The sequence below is a fragment of the Schistocerca nitens genome, chromosome 9, assembly GCF_023898315.1.
Source record: "Schistocerca nitens isolate TAMUIC-IGC-003100 chromosome 9, iqSchNite1.1, whole genome shotgun sequence".
Taxonomy (NCBI): Eukaryota; Metazoa; Arthropoda; class Insecta; order Orthoptera; family Acrididae; genus Schistocerca; species Schistocerca nitens.
The window spans coordinates 421,791,111-421,812,409 of NC_064622.1; the positions used below are offsets into that span (position 1 = coordinate 421,791,111).

The 21,299-nt window shown below is 43.8% G+C and overlaps 1 pseudogene; it reads left to right on the forward strand.

The window, feature by feature from the left end:
• The first annotated feature begins 2,688 nt into the window (after positions 1-2,688).
• On the forward strand, positions 2,689-2,806 carry LOC126204600 (5S ribosomal RNA; annotated as a pseudogene).
• The last annotated feature ends 18,493 nt before the right edge of the window (positions 2,807-21,299 follow it).

Consider the following 21,299-nt stretch of genomic DNA (forward strand, 5'->3'; position numbering starts at 1 on the left):
ACTTTTCTGGCCGCCACTCGCTAATTGCCGTGGAAGGCGCCAGTACCCCTACACACGAGGCCAGTAGCACCATAGTTGGTGGCGGCCAGTACTGGCCAGTTATAGTGGACGCCACTACTGGCCCTGTGTACAGCAGCCTGTCCGCATGGGTTACCAACCGATAACGCTGAAACTTCACTTAAAACGTAGCTTCGCTTGGCTGTTCTCATGCTGCATTACTATTCCAGCAGCCTAGCCGAAGCTACCGGTCAACAGGCTAAACGGCACACGCCAATGACAGTTTATCCAGTCGTTAATCTTGAACCGTTGCACGTATGTGTATACATCCGCAAGCCAGTTCTCTCCAGCCGGTTTCCTGTTTTCCGCATGATCTCACCGACAGTCACAACAGGCAATGCTAGGTGGTTTGTGAGTCTATTACAATTAATCTCAGCGGCCTGCTTACGAAATTACTGCACCAATTTCAAAGAAGCTAACAGTCTCTAGCTTTTTCCGTTTGCACACAATGACACTAGTAGAACAACGATATGGGTGTTGTGAAAAGCCCGCATCTCGTGGTCGTGCGGTAGCGTTCTCGCTTCCCACGCCCGGGGTCCCGGGTTCGATTCCCGGCGGGGTCAGGGATTTTCTCTGCCTCGTGATGGCTGGGTGTTGTGTGCTGTCCTTAGGTTAGTTAGGTTTAAGTAGCTCTAAGTTCTAGGGGACTTATGACCACAGCAGTTGAGTCCCATAGTGCTCAGAGCCATTTGTTGTGAAAAGATTATGTATCACCCGGGTTATATTGCAGTCGATGACATATGTCAGCAGGAGAATTTATATATGCAAATCATTATAAAGTGATCGACATAAGGTACTTCTCATCTTTCCGCACAATGCTTCTTTCTATTGCTTCATAAATAAAATATGGACAGACTAATTGATGAATGCCGATGTTCGAACTGATGTTAATGGAATTTTGTGTTTATGGTCTCTTTGGGTCAGAGGAGTGAAACACAGAGGATTCTTACCTGGAATCTAGTTCATGGAAATTTTTATGTAGACTTTTCTTTTGATTGTTTGTCGTTTGATATTCTTTGTTACGCTCTCCTGCCGGACGGATCACTCTGTGATAATTCGTGTTCCATTATTTCCATATATTGCAGTACATGTTTGTAGCTACTACTACCTCCCAGTTGTTAAGCCTAGATTTTAGCGCAGCCACATCAGAGAATGTTGAGGCCGGCGAAGGATTCAGTAGATTCTCTCCACGCTATAAACGTTTCCTAACTCCGATGTGGATGTTACGAGATATCGGAATGTCGGCTTTCAGCCGGCACCCTAAATAAGACGGAATTCATAGGGAACACCAGTTCCAGACTACAATAGTGTAGTCGCCTTGAAGAGAACCACTAAAAAGACGATCGAAACATCGCTTTTACACTGTTTTAGTGTTTCGAAGTGATCCAACCTAACATCAAGAAGCATTTTATTCAGAAAGGGCCGGTCGCGGTGGCCGTGCGGTTCTGGCGCTGCAGTCCGGAACCGCGAGGCTGCTACGGTCGCAGGTTCGAATCCTGCCTCGGGCATGGGTGTGTGTGATGTCCTTAGGTTAGTTAGGTTTAAGTATTTCTAAGTTCTAGGGGACTTATGACCTAAGATGTTGAGTCCCATAGTGCTCCGAGCCATTTGAACCATTCAGAAAGGAATAGCAACATGCAGAAATAAAATGTGGGCTTGTTACTAGTATAAGTAGCAAAATATGGCAGTTTCAAAGAGGTGATTTTAACAGATTAGGAAATCCTTTACCTATAAACTCCTAGTAAAGATGATCGTTTATAAAAAGGATTTTTTTAATCTGTGGATTTGCAGTAAAAAGAATGTGAAACATGTTGATGGGTAAGAGAAGGAATATAGGCATTTGGAAACTGGTGTTGCAGATATGTGATATTTATTATAAGGCAAGATGCTCTCTTAAAATGAAATAGGACTGAAAGCACACAACAGAATTTTTTTTTTCAATAGCCGTAACAGGTCGATGGACAAATATATTTGACCTAGACATGGGCAGTGAAAAATTGCTCAGAGATGGCACAAACTGTTGAGTGAGAGAGGGATGTAGCGGCATTTTTAAAAGCAGTACATGTGCTTAATTAAAAACAGTTAGGAGTACGCTTAATGACACATATTATCTGGATTTAAGAATAGGAAATTAAACTGTTAGGAGCTCAAAGGGGTGACGGGCTACAGACGGATGATACTAATAACAAACGAGCAGTTCCATACGTCTAAAGCTCACAACCAGAAACGAAACTTAATAAAATAGGTTTAGAGATAATTAGTTTCTGGAAATCCAGCTTTAGACTGCTCGAAATAAAAGGTTGCTCCAAAATATCTCCTTGCAAGAATGACTAAAATCGAAAAGAGCGTCTTTCATGATGTTGGTTCCATTCACAAATATTTGGTTGGCACAAACTGGATTTCAAGACCATGGAAACGGAATGCAGATTTATAGGAAAAGCTGATTGTAAAGACTATACCATATATGCATAGAAGCACTCACATTTGACTTTTTCACGAAAGATATGCATACTCTTGTCTGAGACGTTCCAAATCAAATGTTTACCAAAACGTGAGTTTCATGGGGCTACATATCATCGCCCCTCGTAAAACATGGTCCTTGACGATTATTGGGAAGGCTTGCGTGCGTCAGGCAACAGCCTTGCTGCAGTGGATACACCGGTTCCCGTCAGATCACCGAAGTTAAGCGCTGTCGGGCGTGGCCGGCACTTGGATGGGTGACGATCTGGGCCGCCATGCGCTGTTGTCATTTTTCGGGGTGCACTCAGCCTCGTGATGTCAACTGAGGTGTTACTTGACCTAACAGTAGAGACTCCAGTCAAAGAAAACCATCATAACGACAGCGAGAGCAGTGTTTTGACCCACGCCCCTCATACCTGCATCCTCATCTGAGGATGACACGGCGGTCGGATGATCCTGATGGGCCACTTGTGGCCTGAAGACGGAGTACATTGAGTGCCTCAGCGATACAGACAGCCGCATAGACGTACCGTAGGCGCAACCACGATGGAGAGGTATCTGTTGAGAGGCCATCAAACATGTGGTTCCTGAAGAGGGTAGAAGCCTTTTCAGTAGTTTAGGAGGCAACAGTCTGGATGATTAACTGATCTGGCCTTATAACAGGAACTAAAACGGATTTCTTAGGTAAGATAGTCACCCTTTCGGATCTCCGGACGGGGACTACTCAGGAAGATGTCCTTATTAGGAGAAACAAAACTGGAGTTCTACGAATTGGAGCGTGGAGTGTCAGATACCGTAACTGACAGGTTGTTTGAAAATTTGAAAAGGGAAATCGACATGTTAAAGTTGATATAGTGGGAGTTAGTGTTCGGTGGTAGGAGGAGCAGGACTTCTGGTAAGGTGAATACAGGATTAGGAATCCAAAATCAAATAGGGATAATGCAGGAATAGGTTTAGAAATGAATGAGAAAATGGAAACGCGGGTAAACTACTATGAAACGCATAGTGAACGCATTATTGTAGCAAAGATAGACACAAAGCCCACACACACAATAGTAGTACAAGTTAACATGCCAACTAGCTTGGAGATGATGAAGAGATTGAAGAAATGTATGATGGGATAAAAGAAATTAATCAGATAGTTAAGGGAGACGAAAATTTAATAGTCATGGGGGACTGGAATTCGAAAACAGGGAAAGGAGGAGCAGGAAAAAAATAGGTGAAAGGAATGAAAGAGGAAGCCGTCTGACAAAATTTTGCACAGAGCATAATTTAATCATCGCAAACACTTGGTTTAACAATCATGAAAGAAGGTTGTATAGATGGAAGAGACCTGGAGACACTAGAAGTTTGATTATAAAATGGTAAGACAGATTTCTGATCCAGATTTTAAATTGGAATACGGTTCCAGGATCAGATGTGGGCTCTGACACCTGTTTATTGTTATGTACTGTAGATTAAAACAGAAGAAAGGGCAGAAAAGGAATTTAAAGGGCGGGACCTGGATAAACTTACAGAACCAGAGGTTGTTGCGAGTTTCAGACGGAGCATTAGGGAATGACTGAGAAGAACAGTGGAAGGGAATACAGTAGAAGAATGAGTAGCTTTGAGAAATGAAATTGTGAAGGCAACAGAAGATCAAGTCAGTAAAAAGACGAGAGCAATCAGAAATTCTTGGGTAACACAGAAGATATTGAGTTTCATTGATACAATGAGCAAATATAAAAATACAGAAAATGAAGCAGAGGAAGAGGGACACAAATGTCTAAAAAATGACATTTACAGCAAATGCAAAATGGGTAAGCAGGAATGACTAGTGGGCGAATGTAAGGGTTTAGAAACAAATATCAGTAGGGTAAAGCTAGACACCACCTACAGGAAAATTAAAGAGGCTTTTGGAGGAAACAGAACCACCTATATGAATATCAAAAAGTCAGATGAAAATCCAGTCCTAAGCAAAGAAGGGAAAGCTGGAAGGTAAAAGGAGTATATAGTAGGGCTATACAAGGGAGATTTACTTGAAGGTAGTATTATAGAATTGGAGGAGGACACAGATGAAGACAGATGGGAGATAGGATACTATGTGAAGAATTAGACAGAGCACTGAAAAGACCTGAGTCGAAACATGGCCCCAGGAGTACACGATATTCCGTTAGACCTACTGAAAGCGCTGGGAGAGCCAGCCATGACAAAACTCTTCCATGTGGTGAGCAACATGTATGAGACAGGCGAAATACCCTTAGACTTCAAGAAGAATATAATAATTCCAATTCCAAAGAAAGCATGCTGACAGGTGTGGAAAATGGTGAACTATCGGTCTAACAAATCATGGTTACAAAATACCGACTCGAATTATTTACGTAAGAGTGGAAAACCTCGGGAAAGATCCGTTTGGATTTCGGAGAAATGTAGGAACGTCCAAGGCGATACTGGCTCTACGACTTCTCACAGAAGATAGGTTAAGGAAAGACAAACCTACATTTATAGCATTTGTAGATTAAGAGACCTTTGGAGTAAAGAGAACCACTTGTATGAATATTAAGAGCTCAGATGGAAACCCAGTTCTAAGAAAAGAAGGGAAAGAAGAAAGGTGGAAGGAGTATATAGAGGGTCTATACAAGGGCGATGTACTTGAGGACAATATTATGGAAATGGAAGAGGATGTAGATGAAGATGAAACGGAAGATATGATACTGCGTGTAGAGTTTGACAGAGCACTGAAAGACCTGAGTCGAAACAAGGCCCCGGGAGTAGACAACATTCCATTAGAACTACTGACGGCCTTGGGAGAGCCAGTCCTGACAAAACTCTACCATCTGGTGAGCGAGATGTATGAGACAGGCGAAATACCCTCAGACGTCATACTAACGCGAATTCTTTACAGACGAATGGACCTCGGGGAAGATCAGTTTGGATTCCGTAGAAATATAGGAACACGTGAGGCAGTACTGACCCTACGTTTATAGCATTTGTATACATAGAGAAAGCTTTTGACAATATTGACTGGAATACTCTCTTTCAAATTATGAAGGTGGCAGGGGTAAAATATAGGGAGCGAAAGGCTATTTACAATTTGTATAGAAACCAAATGGCAGTTATAAGAGTTGAGGGGGCATGAAAGGGAAACAGTGGTCGGGAAGGGAGTGAGACAGGCTTGTAGCCTCTCCCCAATGTTATTCAAACTGTATATTGAGCAAGCAGTAAAGGAAAGAAATGAAAAATTCGGAGTAGGTATTAAAATCCATGGAGAAGAAATTAAAACTTTGAGGTTCGCCGATGACATTGTAATTCTGTCAGAGACAGCAAAGGACTTGGAAGAACAGTTGAACGCAATGGACAGTGTCTTGAAAGGAGGATATAAGATGAACATCAACAAAAGCAAATCGAGGATGATGGAATGTAGTCGAATCGGGTGATGCTGAGGGTATTAGATTAGAAAATGAGACACTTAATGTAGTAAAGGAGTTTTGCTATTTGGGGAGCAAAATAACTGATGATGGTCGAAGTACCGAGGATATAAAATATAGACTGGCAATGGGAAGGAAAGCGTTTCTGAAGAAGAGAAATTTGTTAACATCGAGTAATTTAAGTGTCAGGAAGTCGTTTCTGAAAGTATTTGTATGGAGTGTAGCCATGTATGGAAGTGAAACATGGACGATAAATAATTTAGACAAGAAGAGAATAGAAGCTTTCGAAATGTGGTGCTACAGAAGAATGCTGAAATTAGATGGGTAGATCACATAACTAATGAGGAGGTGTTGAATAGGATTGGGAAGAAGAGAAGTGTGTGGCACAACTTGACTAGAAGAAGGGATCGGTTGGTAGGACATGTTCTGAGGCGTCAAGGAATCACCAATTTAGTATTGGAGGGCAGCTTGGAGGGTAAAAATCGTAGAGGGAGACCAAGAGATGAATACACCAAGCAGATTCAGAAGGATGTAGGCTGCAGTACGTGCTGGGAGATGAAGAAGCTTGCACAGGATAGAGTAGCATGGAGAGCTGCATCAAACCAGTCTCAGGACTGAAGACCACAACAACAACAGAGTAAGAGAAAGTTTTTTGCAATTTTGACTCGAATATTCTCTTTGAAATTCTGAGGGTAACAGGAGTAAACTATAGGGAGTGAAAGACTATTTACAACTTGTACAGAAACTGTGGTGTCACCGCCAGACACCACACTTGCTAGTTGGTAGCCTTTAAATCGGCCGCGGTCCGGTAGTATACGTCGGACCCGCGTGTCGCCACTGTCAGTGATTGCAGACCGAGCGCCGCCACACGGCAGGTCTAGAGAGACTTCCTAGCACTCGCCCCAGTTGTACAGCCGACTTTGCTAGCGATGGTTTACAGAAAAATTACGCTCTCATTTGCCGAGACGATAGTTAGCATAGCCTTCAGCTACGTCATTTGCTACGACCTAGCAAGGCGCCTTTATCATTTGCTATTTATCTTGTGATGCATGTACCGTCGGTGCGATGTTCACCAATTATGGATTAAAGTTAAGTATTCCAGCACTACGTACTTTTCTTGATAGTCTAATTACTTTACCTGTTCCAGACCTCACGCCAGCCTGCGTGAGCTTAAACGCATGCCTTTCGGCTTCCTCCAAACCCCATGGATTGGCGACGAGAATTTTGCGTTCGTATTGATATTCCTGATATACCTGTGTCATGGCTTCGCCACAATCTCCACATGTACTGTTCGAATTTTATCGCTTGCATAATCAGCAGACGCAGGCCTTATTGGATGCCCTTGGACAGCTCGTCCAGGGTCAACGTGCAATGCAAATTGATGCAGCAGCCGCCACTCCACCGCTACCGCAGCCACAACTCGCTGTTGCACCAACTTTTCGTCCTTTTGATGCTGCACTAGTAAGCTGGACGGAGTGGTCACGCCAATTTGGATTCCATCTCGCCGCCTACAGAATTCAAGATAATGAGCGGCAGCCTTTTCTCCTTTCTTGCGTCGGAGTGACCACGTACCGTGTGATAGTCAAATTATTTCCCCGACGCGACGTAGCAACTCTGTCCTACGACGAAATTTTGTCTGCATTAGATGCATATTTCAAAGAATCAGTCAATGTCGTTGCCAAACGGTATACCTTCTTTCGTACAAACCGTACGGCCGGTCAGACTAATCGGGAGTGGGTTGCAACTTTGCAAGGCCTTACTAGGGATTGTGCATTTGAGTGTGAATGTGGACTCCCTTATTCAGATACTATGGTACGTGATGCTATTGCACAGAACGTTGCTGATGTTCGTATACGGGAACAGATTTTGAAACTAGTCAATCCCTCCCTTCACCAAGCGATGGACATATTGGATCGGCAGGTCACACTTGACTTTGCTCAGGAATCATTTGAAACTTTGCCACCCGTGTGTCAGGTTAACCGGCCCGCCGGGCGAGCTGCACGGAACAGTAAACAGACCTCGCGCCCGGCCGCGCCAAAGCGGCCTGGCTCTCCGCCACGTGTACCATGCAAGCAAGCAAATGCAGTGCTAAAATCATGCCCGCGATGTGCTACTAGACATTCGCGTGAGAATTGCCCGTCACTCCAGGCTATTTGCTTTTTCTGTAATAAAAAAGGACATGTTCAAAGTGTTTGCCAGAAAAAGCTCCGATCGGACGCGCTAAACCATTCCAGGCCCTTTGCTTCACGCCGGAATCGGAATCGTCCAAGGATACAGTGTGCGTCGACGTCGCCGGAAATCCCGTCAAGTCGCAAGTGATTCTGTCCCAGTGTCAGTTCATGTTGCACGAGACAGTCGCTCTTGTCGTCAGCAGGACAATAAACTTTTTGTAGACTTGGACATTAATTGCAACGTGATACCATTCCAGCTCGATACCGGAGCTGCAGTTTCCTTGATCAATCACGACACGTACAAACAGCTGGGCACGCCTCCGTTGCGTGCCGCAAATGTTAAGCTAACTACATATTCAGGTCACGGGCTCCCTGTGTTAGGACAGTGCAGCCTTCTTGCAACATACAAGGGACAAACAAAACTTGTGTCATTGTACATCCTTCGTTCTTCTTCTGCAGTGAACTTGTTTGGTTTCGATTTGTTTCAGTTGTTTAACTTGTCTATAGTAAATCAGGTCCTATCAGTGAACCAGACTGTGCCTTCAGCCAGTGTTTCTCGTCTATGAGACGAATTTGCAGACATTTTTGCACCGGGCCTTGGTTGTGTTAAGAATTATAAAGCACATTTGGAACTGAAAGTAAACGCGCAACCGAAATTTATCAGAGCGCGCAATGTTCCCCACGCATTGCGTGATGAGGCCACAAGAACATTAAACGATTTGGAATCACAAGGTGTAATTCAACGTCTGCGGGCTTCTCTCTGGGCGTCACCCTTAGTAATTTTGCAAAAGCCTTCCGGAAAATTGAGACTTTGTGTGGACTTCAAGGCAACAGTGAATCCACAAGTAGTTATTGCAACTTTTCCTTTACCCCGCCCGGAAGATCTTTTTGACAAACTGTGCCCGGGTAAATATTTTTCGAAGTTGGACCTAGCAGATGCGTACTTGCAAATACCGGTGGACGAAGAATCCCAGCGCGTTTTGGTGGTTAACACGCATCTTGATTTGTATCGCTTCAAAAGACTGCCATTCGGGTGTGCATCCGCCCCTGCATTGTTTCAGCAATATCTACAAACTGTTTGTGCGTCGGTCCCTACTGCAGCAAACTATCTGGACGATATTGTGATCTCCGGAAAGACGGAAGAAGAACATTTAGCCAATCTCAGAACATTATTTCAGGTCTTGCGACAAAATGGTCTTCGCTTGCGGAAGGAGAAATGTGTGTTTTTTGCTCGTGACTTGCCCTACCTGGGACATTTACTCAATGCCCAAGGCATACATCCTAGTCCCGAGCACCTCCGTGCCATACAAGACTTGCCTTTGCCGCAGAATTTGAAGCAGCTACAGAGTGTGCTGGGAAAAATCAATTATTATCATCGCTATGTGCGCCACGCCTCTTCCATTTCAGCTCCGCTTCATCGCTTACGCCGTAAAGGTGTTCCGTTCGTCTGGACGACGGAATGCGAACGCGCCTTTCGCCAGTTGAAATCGGCGTTGCATTCCCATACTTGCCTTACGCCATTCGATCCTCAGAAACCCCTTTTGTTGATGGTGGATGCATCGGATTTCGGGATCGGTGCTGTGCTTGCGCACAAAGATGGATCGCATGATCGCCCTATTGCCTTTTCGTCCAAATTGCTCTCGTCTGCACAAAGAAATTATTCACAGATCGAGAAAGAAGCATTGGCTCTCGTATTTGGTGTTACTAAGTTTCATGATTTCTTGTATGGTCGTCACTTTACCATCATCACAGACCACAAACCTTTGACATCGCTTTTTCATCCGAACGAGCCTGTACCTCAAGGTACAGCGCAGAAATTCATTCGCTGGTCAATATTCCTCTTGCAGTACCGCTACGATATCTTGTATCGGTCCACTGCTAAGCACGGAAACGCTGATGCGTCGTCCCATTTGCCTGTTGCTGAGGATAGAGCATTCGATTCTTCCGAACTTGCTTGCATGTTCATTGATGCGGAAACCGATGACGTGGTCGAATCGTTTCCGATTGATTTTCGTCGTGTAGCTACAGCCACAGCTGCTGACCCTGTCCTTGCTAATGTTCTGCGTTTTGTTGCCACGCAATGGCCCTTGTCAAAGTCACGGATCGAGGATCCGTTGGTTCGCCGATTTTTTGCTCACAAGGAGAGACTTTTTGTTCGACGTGGTGTTTTGCTGTTGTGTTCTGATAATGATCAGTCCAGGGTCGTGGTCCCACGTTCGTTACAGTTCTCTTTCTTATGGCTTCTCCACCAAGGACATTGGGTTGTAGTGAGAACGAAACAACTTGATCGTCAGCACTGTACTTGGTTCGGAATCGATGCTGCGATTACGCATATGTGCTCTTCTTGCATGGCGTGTGCCGAACAACAAGCCGCACCACCGCGGAAATTCTTTGCATGGCCAAAAGCCACTTCCCCTTGGCAACGCTTAAACATCGATTTTGCTGGTCCATTCTGGAATGCTCGATGGTTGGTTGTTGTTGCTTCATTCAGTAATTTTCCTTTTGTTGTCCGGATGTCTTCCACGACGTCATCTGCCACCATCCAATCGTTATCTGCTATCTTTTGCATTGAAGGTCTTCCACAGACTATTGTTTCCGACAATGGCCCACAATTCATGTCCGCAGAATTTCAGCCATTCTGCAAGGCCAATGGTATTCAACATCTGACATCCGCGCCGTTTTCGCCTCAGTCGAACGGTGCCGCTGAACGATTGGTCCAGACTTTCAAGTCACAGATGTTGAAGAGTCGCGTTCTCGGGAGGACGCGTTATTGCTCTTTTTGTCCTCGTATCGCTCTCAGCCACGCGATGGTCGCTCGCCGGCTGAGTTGCTTCACGGTCGCCCTCATCGAACCTTGATGTCTTTGCTACATCCGCCGCATCAGGTTCCTGTGCAGCGGCAGACACCTGCTTTTGCCCCAGGCGACGTTGTATACTATTGCAACTATCGAGGTTCACGGCGTTGGCTCGCAGGACGCATTCTTCGCTGCCTCGGCCGCGCTATGTATCTGGTTTTGAGGGCCTCTGGTGAGGTGCGTCGGCATCTCAATCAGCTGCGTCTCTGTCGTCGCCCGGGATCTGCCGCTCCCCGTCTGCTTTCAGCGATGGTGCCGTCCAGTTCAGTGCCCTGGGGACCCATCTACTGGCTCGCCTCAGCCCCAGGTGTTACCGACGCTGCCTTCCATTTTGCCCCATGGCGACGCGCCGCAGCCGCCGCCTGTTCTCCCGCCGGCGACGCCCGCAGTGGACGCGTCGCTGCAGCTGCCGGGCGCCTCCCTGGGTCACGCGCCGCCGATCGCTTTCCGTGACCAGTTGTCCTCCGCCATGGAACTCTTGCCCGCTCCGGACCATATGTCGTCTTCGCCCGTCGGGTGCCCCAACTCGATGGAGGTCGACCCTTCGGCCCCTCCTGTCTCTCTACGGGCGCATGCACCGCATGTTGGCGTGCACCCTGGACTAGGTTTTCAGGCGTTTCCTAGCTACCCTCGGACCGAATGGCAGAGTGCGGGTGGCACAGCCTCGCCTGTTGTTAGGCTCCCCACCTCGTCGCATACGTCAACATGGGGTCCTCCCCACGGCGGGCGGAAGCCTTATGCCACAACCGTCCGCCGATTTGCGGGGAGGAATGTGGTGTCAAGGAATCACCAATTTAGTATTGGAGGGCAGCTTGGAGGGTAAAAATCGTAGAGGGAGACCAAGAGATGAATACACCAAGCAGATTCAGAAGGATGTAGGCTGCAGTACGTGCTGGGAGATGAAGAAGCTTGCACAGGATAGAGTAGCATGGAGAGCTGCATCAAACCAGTCTCAGGACTGAAGACCACAACAACAACAGAGTAAGAGAAAGTTTTTTGCAATTTTGACTCGAATATTCTCTTTGAAATTCTGAGGGTAACAGGAGTAAACTATAGGGAGTGAAAGACTATTTACAACTTGTACAGAAACTGTGGTGTCACCGCCAGACACCACACTTGCTAGGTGGTAGCCTTTAAATCGGCCGCGGTCCGTTAGTATACGTCGGACCCGCGTGTCGCCACTGTCAGTGATGGCAGACCGAGCGCCGCCACACGGCAGGTCTAGCGAGACTTCCTAGCAGTCGCCCCAGTTGTTCAGCCGACTTTGCTAGCGATGGTTCACTGACAAATTACGCTCTCATTTGCCGAGACGATAGTTAGCATAGCCTTCACCTATGTCATTTGCTACGACCTAGCAAGGCGCCATTATCAGTTGCTATTTATCTTGTGATGCATGTACCGTCAGAGCGATGTTCACCAATTATGGATTAAAGTTAAGTATTCCAGCAGCTACGTACTTTTCTTGATAGTCTAATTACTTTACCTGTTCCAGACCTCACGCCAGCCTGCGTGAGCTTAAACGCGTGCCTTTCGGCTTCCTTCAAACCCCGTGGATTGGCTCCTGCCAATGCACAACAGAAACAGATGGCAGTTGTAAGAGTCGAGGGGCATGAAAGGGAAGCAGTGGTTGAAAAGGGAGTGAGACTGGGTTGTAGACTATCCCCCATGTTATTCAGCCTGTACATTGACTATGTATTAAAGGAAACCAAAGAAAAAATTGTGGTAGGAATTAAAGTTCAACAAGAAGAAATAAAAACTATGAGATTGGCCGATGACATTGTAATTCTGTCAGAGACAGCAAAGGATTGGAATGGCAGTTGTACAGAATGGACAATGTCTTGAAAGGAGGATGTCAGATGAACATCAACAAAAGTAAAATGAGGATAATGGTATGTTGTCGAATTAAATAAGGTGATGCTGAGGATATTAGATTTGGAAATGAGACACTTAAAGCGGTGGACGTATTTTCCTGTTGGTGTAGCAAAATAACTGATCGTGGCCGAAGCAGAGAGGATATGAAATGTAGACTGGCAATGGCAAAAAAAGCGTTTCTGAGGAAGAGAATGTTGTTAACATAGAGTACAGATTAAAGTGTCAGGAAGTATTTTCTGAAAGTATTTGCATAGAGTGCAGCCAAGTATGGAAGTGAAACCTGGACGATAAACTGTTTAGACAAGTGGAGAATAGAAACTTTTGAAATGTGGTGCTACAGAAAATGCTGAAGATTAGATGGGTAGATCACGTAATTAATGAGGAGGTACTGAATAGAACTGGGGAGAAAAAGATTGGTGGCACACCGTGACTATAAGAAGGGATCGATACATACATATTATAAAAATGTTTGTATTATAAGCTTTCCATAAAAAGCATCACAATTTTTATCTCCATAATGAAGTATTCCAGATAGCTTCTCCAAGATACACAGATAGCAGAACTCAGTGGCTCACTATTCATCATCATCATCATCATCATCATCACGATCATCTGGATGAACTTGGTGAACGATATGCCTCCATTGATTTCATTCCCGGTATAGCTTTTCCCTCTGCTCTACACCCCATGTTACTACTCTCTTCTTGAGATCTTCCTTAACCTGGTCTGTCCATCTCTTTCTAGGCCGCCGAGTTGGTCGTCTTCCTGGTACCTCCATCTCCAAATAGTGGCGTGGAGTTCTGGTCGGGTGCATTCGCTTCACATGACCGAACCACTCCAGTCTCAAAGCACTCATCCTCTCCTCTGTAGTCAATGTCACCTGCAGGTCTCTCCTCACATAATCATTCCTGATTCTGTCTCTCCTAGTTTTTTGTGGAGCTGACCTAAGGAGCTTCATTTCACATGCTTGTATTTGAGTCTCTTCTCTCATATTAATGACACAGGCCTCTAGACTATACATCATGATTGGCAGGAGATAAGTTTTATACATAGTCTTTTTGGCTCTTAGAGGGACTGCCTTGTCCCAGATTAGATTTCGTACTTGATGGAAGAAGTCAGATCCTTTTGTTATTCTGTTTAAGCTTTCTAGTATGGCACTTCCATTGCGCTATATGATGCTACCCAGATAATTGAAGCTTTTCACACATTCAACCTTCTCCCCCTCCAGTATGATGTTACAAGGTATGGTTTTCCCGCTCATCTTCATTTCAGTTGCCTAGTTCCTACTCACAGTTAGCTTGAATTTTTTAAATTTTGTGATCCAGTAGTCTAGTCTCCTCTGAACCTCCATTTCCGTTTCTCCCCAAATGCCAATGTCATTAGCAAAGACAAAAGTTCTGAGATTTTCATTTGCTTCTTCCTTTATTTCTTTCACGATTGTGTCCATAAGTGTAATAAAGAGTAAAGGGGAGAGCGAACTGCCTTGCTGAACACCTTTCTTTGTTTTAAACCATTTTGATCTTCCACCTCCTTCTCACAATCATCGTACAGCGTCTGGACTTTATTAATTAATGAATCAGGAACATTATGTTTTCTCAAGCATTCGCATATTTCATCACTTGGTACACTGTCATTTGCTTTTTCCAAATCCACAAATACTACTATCAAGTCATTTATTTTTTCCCAATACTTCTCCATTAACTGACAGACGGAGAAAATGAGATCTATTGTTCCCCTACTACTTCTGAACCCATGCTGTTGTTCCTCTAATTGATTTTCTAGAGTTTCCCGCAATCTTTTTTCTATGAGTTTTTCCATTATCTTAGGGCAGTGTGATAACAGTGTGATTCGTTGGTAGTCGGTGCATTTCTTTGTACTACCTTTCTTGAACAATCGTATTATAATTCCTTTTTTCCATTCATCCGGCACTTTGTTTTCTTTCCATATCACCCTCAGCACCCGGTGTAACCATTGTATTCCATGGATTCCTGCGGCTTTTATCATATCCGCTGTCAGCTCATCTACTCCAGCCACCTTCCCACTTTTCATCTGTTTCGGGGAATTCTCAGTTTCTAATCAAGAGATTGGATCCTGCTCCTCCTCTATTCAATGACTTCGGGGTCACTTTCTTGTGCACCTTCCCAATTCAGTAAGATTTCAAAATAATTCTTCATTTTTTCTCTGATACCTTAAATGTATCTGATAATATCCCCATCCTCTGTTTCAATCGCTTTTAGGCCTTCTCTATCAGATCGTTTACTTTTCAGGGGAAACTACGGCCGTAATTTTTCCCGAGGGCATGCAGCTTTACTGTATGGATAAATGAGCATGGAGAGCTGCATCAAACCAGTCTCAGGACTGAAGACCACAACAACAACAACAACCCATAAAGCAGTTTTTGGCTCCATTTGGTATCCTAGTTTCTGGGTGAATATTTCCCAACTCTTCTCCTTTTCTTCTCTCACGATTCTCTTTGCCTGGAGTTTCTTTTATCGGTATTTCTTCTCCAGTCTTGTCACCTTGTGTTCATCTTTTGGCACCAGCCCATGGTTCTGATTTTTTTTTCAAACTCCACGTTTTTCTTTGCCATATTGCGTTTGTTAATTGCGTCTTTTACCCTATCGTTCCACCAACTGGTTTCTTTGGCTTTGACTTTACCCTTTGTTTTGCCGCATATCTGTTCTGCACTGTTAATTATTGATGTTTTAAATAGGTTTCACTCTTTCTCTACACTAGCCCTTTCAGTTTTTGGCAATTTTTGCGCTACTACATTTTGCAAACTTTCCTTATTTTCTTCTTATTTGAACTTCCACTACTTAATTTCTGGCATTCTTTGTACAGTATTCAAACTTTTCATCTTATAATTTAGATCAGCTACTAGTAACTTGGTCACGATCCAAGTGCCCAGTTGGTCTGACTTTAGTGTACCGTACTTTTCCTGCAATTAATTTGTCTATTAATATATAGTCTATAACTATCTTATATATGCCATCCCAGCCATATCTCGTAATCTTGTGGCTATCTCGTTTCTTGAAGAATGTATTTTTCACTAAAAGATGATTGCTTATGCACAGATTTAGAATTCTTCACCGCTCAACATTTCGTCTTCCGTATCTAAAAGGGCCCATCACCTCCTCATATCCGTTTCTATCCGTGCCGATCTGAGCATTCAGATCCCCAATTATCTTAATGTTATCTTCTCTTACTTGGTCTTCCAGTTCTTCAAGGAATATCGTTTTTTCTTATTACGGTATATTGATAATTTTTACTTTGTGGAAAAGAAAAAAAATCTTCCCCCCTTCGCCATCTGGACACACACACACACACACACACACACACACACACACACACACACACACACACACACACACACACACACGCACGCACGCATACACAAATGCATACACAAACAGATCACCAATACTTCAATAATTACACTCGAAAGTTCGGCAATAACATTTAGGAATTGATCGTAGAATTGCATATGCAAATAAGAAATATCATTCTGGTTGAATATGGATCTTTGGCAATAACATCTGACAGTTGCCAACACAAACCAAGACATTGCATCGAAACAAGTGTCAAGTTCATAGTGCTGTGAAATATGAAAAAAAAAAACATCAAGTTGGCATTTAGAAGAAGAACAACAACATCAAAGATGCAACAGGAGCGTAATATATAGGAAATCGTCCACGTAACCAGTAAGTACAGCTCAAAATATTACTACTTTATAGGAAATACCAACCACCATAACTGTTTATAACCTATAGGTACAGTGACCAAAATGTAAATTAAATAGCAAACATTTGTACATATTCCAGGCCACTGAAAATGCCTTGCAGAAAATAAAGGCGAAACGCGTATGGCACTCTCAACTTGTTTTTGACTTATTGTTGGATTCTAGTTTCCTGTTCTTGTTTAGTGTATCTTCTTGCGTTCCTTGCATTTTCTTCCGGATGTGAAGAGCCGTCATTCCTTCCAGGGATAAAAAAAAGTGCTGTCTACATTAGGTATTTTTAATCCGAGACTCGTTCTTTTATTAAAAGCAATAACAACGTTTTCTCGTCTGCTGGCCTGCTAAGCCTAACGCATCTGAGGTTTTTCTTTCACTGTTTATTCCCTCAGACTTTAAAGATCCCTCTTCACCACAAGGCAGTGGTTCCACTCATTTGCCCTGAGGAGGGAAAGGGTGCCTCCTCCGCCAGCTGCGCCGTACCAAAGATGATGTTCTCCGCCGTAGTTGCCGTTAAGGACTTTGCCATATCCTTGGCAAGGGTTGATAATGCTAAGAAAAAAGCAGAGGTTTAGGACAGGATAGGCTAGGAGGCACGCTAATGATAGCTCGTTGTCTTTGCCTCGAAAAGAATATCCCAGCACAACTGGCTAACAAGTCAAGCAGAGATAAAACTACTCCTACGGTGCGCTCATTCATCGTTGTCCCAGTACCGTAAAGGATAATTATTTACAATAGTAGAAAACATACGAGAACCTTACATTTTGTGTGTACCACATCTCCTCCTAAACTACTGGACCCATTTCAACTAAACTTGGAACCCATTTCAGATACTGTATGTAAAATGTGCTGTGGTGGTGAAAAAGAAGTACAGCCCACTACGAGCGAATACCCAGAGTTCATTCTTCCAGTATTTGAGAATGAGAGTATTCAGTGGCTTGCAATGAGTTTTATACATAATCTCAAACCTTTACGAAACTTTTTCTTGCTAACAATCTTCACACAACGATGATAGGAAAAAAGTTTATCGGTTACTACATTTTCACTGTTCTTGCAGTGATACTACGGTATCAGACATGACGTTTTAATTTATTACTTCTTTACTACTCACTGCACTCGCGACCCGTTTAGGAGACGGAATTCACACACAACACTGAACTTACCTGAAAAATTATGTCATCGTAGTTATGTCATGCTTGGAAACCTGCCACATCATGGAAGACATTTAAATTTATTAATTCTTTGCTTCTACATCAATTCGCAACACATTTTCAAGACAGTATCCACATATGCTGCTGGATGTGCCTGCAAACTTGTATCATTACGACACATTGCTCAGCAAGTATGACGACATAAACACTGAGCTGCATGAAAACGAAACTGTAGGGCGAAATTCGCCACAGGTACAAGTGACCTATATGGTCAAATCTGTAAGAAATATGTTAAGTGTCTGTGAAATATACGTGAGCAAAGGCATTGTTAAAAGGCTCCTCCTAAATCACTGAATCGATTTCAACAGAACTTACTACACGTACTGGAAATAAATAGAGTGGGAATAAGAACCGTCAATTTTCTACTAGGGTAGAGGTGATAACTTGGAGAGAGAAGGGGATAGGAGGAGATGGAAACATCTAGGGTGGAGGAGGCGGTGGACTGAGGGAGAAATAGACAAAAAGGGAAGGAGATAGAGAGAGGGAGGAGAAAATGAGAGAGGGAGAGGAGGACATGGATAGGAAACAGGAGAAGATGGAGAGAGAGGGGGAAGGAGATGGATGAATGGATGGGTGGGGAGAGAAGGCAAGAAGACAGAGGAGGAAGGAAGAGAGAAGGGGGAGGAGATAGAGGGGAAAAGAGCAAGTGGACTGTGCACAGATGGGTAGACGCACAGAGAAAGTAAATATGTGGATATGGAGAGAGAAAGGAGGAGGAAGACAGAGGGAGAAGGAGGATGTGAACAAAGAGGGGGAGGAGTAAATAGGAAGTTAAGAGGAGGAGATGGACAGACAAGGGGAGAGAAGCACAGAGAAAGGAAAGAGGGCACAGAAAGAGGAAGGGGTAGATGGACAGAGAGAAGGGGGAGAAGGAGATAGGGAGGAGGAGGAGGAGGTGGAGTGTGTGAGGAAGAGGAGATAGACATAGAGGGGTGGAGGAGCTGGACGTGGAGAAGGAGATAGAGGGATATGGCATGCTTAACACAGAGAAAAAGATTGGATGGACAGAGATGGGAGAAACAAATGGACAGCGAAAGGGAAGAGAAGGAGATGGACAGAGGTGGAGGACGAAGAGATGGACACAGAGATGAAGAAGGAGGAGATGGACAGAGATGGGGGAAGATAGTATAGAGAGAGGAAGGAGGAGTTGGACAGAGAGGAAAGGATGGAGGAGATGGACTAATAGAAGGTTGGCATAAATACATACCTGGGGAACACCAGGTATTAAACTAGTATATTATTATTTTACATGTCTACTAGTTGCGAGTAATCTATGCCACCATATCTGCATCCAGTTATCGACTCTCCACATACTCACTGGTGCATCTGCTGTTCTGGGCTATCTTGTCTAACAGAAGCTCTTTGAGGCGAGAGCGGCATTGGTCAATGATTATTACAAGCCTTCATTCGCCACACGGCTTGCAAGTTTTGAAGCAGGGACAAAGCGTTCTTCTTCATGTATAATCTGTTTGGACAGTTCTGGAGTAAAATTCTGTTTTTGCTTGTGTGTGATATAGTGTGCCTTTGAGTGGGATGCGTAGAATTATACTTAGAAACACGGAGAGCAATATATAAAAGCAGCTTATAGTTTGCATCAATGAACGGTTTCCGGAAACTGTATACAATATTTTTCTGTAAGTCGACTTCAGAGAACAAGGTAATGAGTTTGTTTATTTTACAACTTGATGAGCCGCACAGGAAAAAAATAATATCCCATATTTACTAAACCACGAAGAATAGCAGTGATATTCGTGGTTACAAGTAATGTGGGGCAGTTTCCGTTCTGTTTAAATTTTGAGTTGGTTCGAAATCGACTTTAGTAATCCGCGGGGAACGCACATTGGAAGCGTGTATTCGTCATCGCCATATTGGCGTATCACCCGGCGTGATGGTATGGGGTGCCATTGGTTACACGTCTCGGGCACTTCTTGTTCGCACTGACGGCACTTTGAACAGTGGACGTTACGTTTCAGATGTGTTACGACCCGTGGCTTTACCCTTCATTCGATCCCTGCGAAACCCAACATTTCAGCAGGACAATGCACGACCGCATGTTGCAGGTCCTGTACGGGCCTTTCTAGATACAGAAAATGTTCGACTGCTGCCCTGGCCAGCACATTCTGCAGATCTCTCTCCAATTGAAAACGTCTGGTCAATGGTGGCCGAGCAACTGGCTCGTCACAATAGGCCAGTCACTTATATTGATGAACTGTGGTATCGTATTGAAGCTGCATGGGCAGCTGTACCTTACACGCCATCCAAGCTCTGTTTGACTCAATGTCCAGGCGTATCAAGGCCGTTATTACGGCCAGATGTGGTTGTTCTGGGCACTGATTTAGGATCTATGCATCCAAATTGCGTGAAAATGTAATCACATGTCAGTTCTAGTATAATATATTTGTCCAATGAATACCCAATTATCATCAGCATTTATTCTTGGTCTTGCAATTTTAATGGCCAGTAGTGTATTAATGCCTTGCATAGGAATAATAAGAGGCACCATTTTATGCCTTCAGCTCACTCATTAGTTCAATGATAACCAACTTCCAAGTCATACAAATTGTACGACCCAGCAAAGCTTTCCATTTCTTTAATACTTTTTTGTTTTCGAATTTCAGAAGGTACGTTCGCATAGAGGATTCCAGTCGCAGTTCTTCGACGTATTGATACAATGTTTGGTGGGAACGATGTACCAGCAGTAATAAACGGTCAATGTTACAGAATATGGCTGAACCTTCGATATGGTGCGTGTCTTGCCTACTAGGTTTAATCCAGATGATGCCTACGGGACCCAAGATTAGATTTAGTGACAAGAAATCTGCTCAGTTAACATAAGTAAATCATTCCAGGTGTGACAGAATATCCGTTGTTTTAAACATATGTCTCTGTGTCGAAGCTCACCTGAAGGTAGTCAGATCATGTAATCTTTTGTGCTTAACTCATTTAATAAAGAGGGCTTCTCCAATCACGTCGATTTTATGGGTAACTGATGATCACGGCTGCAACCAACACATTTACGGATACGTAAGTGAGCAATATAAATTATTTCATGATTATTTGCGCAAGTGAAACTGTTGCATGGGCTAGCCTTTACATCAAAATTAGGACATTCTGGTTAAATAAAGCCTAAAGCGATCAAAAACAAAAGACGAAAATTTAATCTGAATGACCGAAGCACGGATTTACTGTGGGAATCATAGTACGGTTTTGATATCGGTTAAAGCACGCAGTGATACGGGTAAATAACATATATCTTGGAGAAATCCTATCATTCAGCAACACTTGGAAAGTGTAAATGCTAAAAATAGATTGCTTTTTTACATCCTGTAAAGCATCTGTGAGCTGTTACCTGCGGAGAAGTATGTATGATGCTGTGTAATTAACATAACTGTAAAACATAAAAAAAGTATTTTCCAAAGTGATTTCTGCACCAGGATTTTTAAACCTATGGGTTCAAATAATTCCACACAGCGACCCGCACAATTCTGGAAAAAGTCACTGAGAAGACTCATCTGACGATGAGTCTCTAAGCGA